Below are 5115 nucleotides of genomic sequence, written 5' to 3'. Positions count from 1 at the left end.
CGACGTCGGCCACCTGCTCCTCACCAACCACGACGCCGGCCACCTGCTCCGTCGTCTCCGGCAGAGGTTACTCCACCTAGCTGCAGCACTCGTGCGCTTGGCGGCTAGGGTTTGCCTCCAGCCCCTCCCCTCCCCCATCAACGAGAGGAGCATCCGGTGCCCCCGCCCTCGAGTTCGTCGACGACGCCGTCCTCCAGCCGCTGCCGCCGCAGCAGCCGTCCTCCCGCCCAGGTACCTCTCCTCCTTCCTCCTTCCTCCCTCTCCTGTGTTCCTAGGTTCCTAGGTTCAGATTTGTGCAATGTAGATGATGTTCCACTGTGAACTTACTGCTCCTACTCCATCTTTATGCTATGAGAAATAACTGTCATCGAAAGCTTGCTTTGTGATTGAGTAATCTGCTAGTATAATTGTGTGATTGAGTAATCTGCTAGTATAATTGGTGATGTTGCAAATAGAAGTAGAGTACTGCTTGTTGTACTTGTGATCTTGCAAATAGGAGTTGGAGTAATTTAACTTAACTGGAGTAATTTGTTGCATCTGTTGTAGGTGGTCTAGTGCTGCCCATCTACTGCCCATTTCCTCAGGTACCGGAGTTGGAGTTTAGTGTACTAGACACTTTCATAGATTGCTAGGGTACTTCCTCTCCTTTCTCTCCTTTAGTGTACTAGAAACTTCCATAAATTTCAGAAACTTCATATAAAATTTTTATTCACTATTGCTGATGTACTACTTGTGATGCTGCTGCTGCTGCACTACTTGTGATGCTGCTGCTACTTGGCTAAATTTTATTCACTTCTGCTGATGTACTACTTGTGATGCTGCTGCTGCTGCACTACTTGTGATGATGCTGCTACTTGTGATTTTGTCAACTTGTGATGCTGCTGCTACTTGTGATCTTCTGAAATGACCCCTTTCTCCTAAAATGTTGATTAATTTCCGTTTCGGTTGAGAATGGGGCACTCCTAGGTCATGAAAATTAGCAAAGGTCATGCCCAATTTTCTTGACCTAGAAGGTGCCCGATTCTCAGCCGAAACAAAAATTAATCAACATTTATAGTTTGACCTAGAAGATGCCCAATTTGTTAATTCTAGTTCAGGTGTTGAATGTTAATCTGAGTGTGTGATGGTGATTGAACAGATAAATCATGTCTCCCAACAATGTGCAACAAGCAAGCAGGTGGATCTAGGTAGCTTGGCTAGATTAGCTATGAGCCAATGTGGTCAAGTCAAAAGAGATGATGCAGATGGATGGATAGATGGATGGATGGGGATGCAGCACCACTCCACCACCTTCACTTGTCTAGCTTGTGGTTTACCCCTCACTCTCTCATGCACCAGAAGAATATGATACATACATCCACTTTGATAAACTAAAACTAGTAAGAGAAGCAGGGCAAAAAATAATTTTTGTATTTATTTTAGATCACATACACAAAATAACCTACCAGCAATACAAATCTAGTTTCAGAAACATGTGATACATACATCCACTTTGATAAGCTAAAACTAGTAAGAGCAACAGGGCAAAAAATAAATCTATGTACGATATAGGGGTGCTACAGCTATATCCTCCATCCCGTCCCACCGGAGCAAGCAAACCTACAGGCTGCTCCTCATGTTTTTCCCTCTATTAGTAGACTGGAACTTCCCAATGATGGCTAGTTTGCACCCCTCTACAAGTTGCTACTGCTTCCGAATAACCTAACAGCCATCGAAATCTAGTTTGAATCATAAAAATGTGAGAAAACCCATCGATTGAGGCGGACAACTAGTTGTAGATGAGGAAGGGCATTTGAGGCCCCATCGAGTCTATGAAGATGTGATGGGTCCTAATATATTGACTTGCGGATTTATTTTTTCCTAGACTGCCTCGGTGTCGACAAACCCTAAATGATGAGACCATGATCTTGTTCCTTGACAATAACCAACTTTTTGACCAAACTTTTTTTCCTATTTAGAGCGAAACATGGCCCACAACGATGAGGCCGGTGGTTCGGGCAGCAAGCAATTCTGGGAGCTGTCCCAGGAGATGGAGGAACAACATCACCGCTATGAGGACGCTGCGGAAGACACCGATCCTGATTACACAACCCCTAGTGGCATCAGGGATGACACCACTGATGGTGCCGCCGAGGATGCCACCACTGATGATGGCGGCGCACACACAGATGGCAGCCAACCGAAGAAGCAAAGGAAGGACCGGCGCCCGAATGCGCTCCGCACCGTCAAGGAGGAATTCACTCAAGTTTACTCCGACGGGAATCCAACGGAGCCCAAACATATAGTCAAGGGGTACTCGGTTCAGCTCGGGTGCATTCTCCGGAGCACCGTCTTGATCAACACCGAGAACCTTAGGCATAAGGGCCGAGGGAATTTGCGCAACCTCCTCTTCACGAAGCTGCACGAACGATACAAGTTCCCCGCCGAATTTGAAAACACACGCCTCTCAGGGAATAAAGTGAATAGTGCCGCCCTCACGAAGATGAGCACGGCCCTGTCTACTTGGAAAAGCGCGGTGAAGAGAATGATTGATAAAGGTGATAGTTATGAGAAGATCAAGGCGAAATATCCTTTGATGAGCGAAGATGAGTACAAAGAGTTCAAGATCAAGTGCGAGAGCAGTGCAACCTCCGAATCAAGTCAGTGGGGGAAAGAAATGCGGGAGTTGAACTTAGGGGAACACAAAATCGGTCCCGGCGGTTACAGAGTGGCGGAGCCTATATGGGACAAGGAGGACACGAAGCGTGCCGAGCAAGGCCTACCGCCCCGCTTCGAGAAATACAGCGGTGACAAGCAGACCAGGAACTATGTCAGGGCCCGGTACAAGGAGGACCCGATAACAAAGGAGCTTACCACGGATCCGAAGACCAGGGCGCTTGAGCTTCTTATGGTAAGGAATACACCCCCGCATAATTAGCTCCATATGGTTGCACTCTAATTAATCCCCAATATTTCTAAATGGTTCACGTTCCTTTCGCAGGACACTGAAAGCAGTAGCGCCGGGTCATCTAAGAGCTCCCCTTTCGACACCCCTTTAAATAGGGCGTTGAACGTAATGAAAAACAAGGATAAGCTCACTAAGCCGACGTCAGCTGGTCGTGTGGCCGGCAAAGGCTTGTCCACAAAATGGGGGTCATACTATACCGCTGGTGTGCGGAAGGAGAAAAAGACTAGCTCGGAAAGCCAGACGCGCGAGGTTGAAGAACTCAAGGCACAAGTGGCGCGGATTCCGGAGCTTGTCCAAGAGCAAGTGCAACAACAACTTGGAACGACGCTCAACGCCATGGTGCCTACGTTGATTCATGGGCTGACGACGTGGATTGTGGGCGGCCAACAGGGGCCTCCCCCGGTTCCCAGCTTCACGGCCAGCAACTCGCACAGCGCGCAGGCGGCTCCATTGGTGTCTCCGGCGGTGCCATTGGTGTCTCCGACGGCGCCATTGGTGTCTCCTGCGGCGGCGCCATTGGTGTCTCCGGCGGAGGCGGTATTCGTGTCTGCGGCGCCGACACGGGCATTGGAGCTTAATGCACCCGGGTGTACGCCGGCCGGCACCTCGCCAGCAAGCGCCCCCTCCGTCAGTTGCACGCCCGCCGTTGGCGGTGCCTCGACATTAGCCGAGCTCGACGGCATCACAGTAACTAAGCCTCTCAGCCGATGACTTCATCTCCTTGCCTTTGACTGGGCATCCCTGATGCCCTGTACATGTTTTCGCAGGGCACCGCCAACGTTCCTTGCACTCTTCTACACTTCGTGGGCGCCGAGTTGGTCGATGTCGCCAAGGGCAGAATCGTTCAACCGGGCAACCCCATGTTCCACGGTAATCCGATGCCACCCACAATGTATAGGGTTGAAGTGGTTCAGGTGCTGCCAGGCTGCGACGAGCTGTTACCTCTGATTCGACCCGCTGGGGCTGACGAAGAAGATGAGATGACCCTCAGCACCTGCGTAAACTGGCCCCTGCTTTGGTCGAAGAGCCAGATTCGTTTGGGGGCGGGGGACACCACCCGACAGACAAGACCGCCAGTCGTGCCGGCGCCAAGCCATGGCAAGAACGCCGCAACGCTACCGGACCTGCCGGACATCCCTATGGAACAGGATCCGGACAGCCCTATGGCACAGGTTCCGGACGGCGACGACAACGATGACGGTACATTTACCAAAGTTGATAAGTACTTTGCCGAACATGGGTACGCTGACGAGTTCTGTGGGCCTCTTTCTCAAGAACCCAACCAAGACGACCGCGATCTAGCTGGTACGGCGGAGAAATCCAATTGCAACAGGCGTCGTCTGGCGTTCAGTTCTCAGGACACGCCTCCAGCTCCCGCCTTCACCGAGCCTCAGATAGCTGAGGTGCGAAATATTATCAGCCCCAACACGCTCAAGAAGGCGGTCTGTGAGCAGAACTCGGTCCCATTACAGGAGATCAAGAAGAAGGGACGGAAATGAAAGACTAACAAGGGCGCCGGTGCGAGCCAGCCGGCACCGAGTTCGATCCGTGCTCAGGACGGGCCACCTTCACCTAAGGATATCTCGAGGAGGGTGCATGTGGCGGGTAGGGCGATGCTACCGCCAAATATGCTGAATGCTGCAACCGGTGCTATGCGGAGTCTGCATGACAGTGTTCTTTCTTTGGAGAAGCGGCGTCTCAGAGAGAAGGATGTGGCATACCCGGTTTTCGTGGCCAAGGTGCCAGAGGGCAAGGGCTTTGTGGATGGTGACATCGGGGGTACGATCGTCCTACGGTTTGATGACATCTTTGCTATGTTTAACCTTCATCCGCTGCACTAGACCTTCGTTCGGCTGTTTTTGCTGAGTATGGAGATGCGGATCATTAGAGACAAGACCCTGGACATCGTGATAGTCGACCCCTTCTACATGCATGCCAAGCACTTGAGCAGCGCTGGGGACCGCCAAGTTGCGAGTTCACACCTCGAAGGCGTCATTCTGGCAAACCCAGATAAGGATAACTTCCTTGTGGCTTACTTTTCCGAGTAAGTCATCCCTTAACCGCCCCGTAACATATGATTTCTTAGATTTCGATCGTTCTTTTTTTTTCTAACATTCCGTGTTCTGTGCAGTGACACACATTGCACACTCATCCTCTTAAGCCCGAAA

Source organism: Triticum urartu, chromosome 3A, assembly GCF_056163025.1.
Source record: "Triticum urartu cultivar PI428250 chromosome 3A, HENAU_Tu73, whole genome shotgun sequence".
Taxonomy (NCBI): Eukaryota; Viridiplantae; Streptophyta; class Magnoliopsida; order Poales; family Poaceae; genus Triticum; species Triticum urartu.
This window is presented reverse-complemented; position numbering follows the sequence as displayed.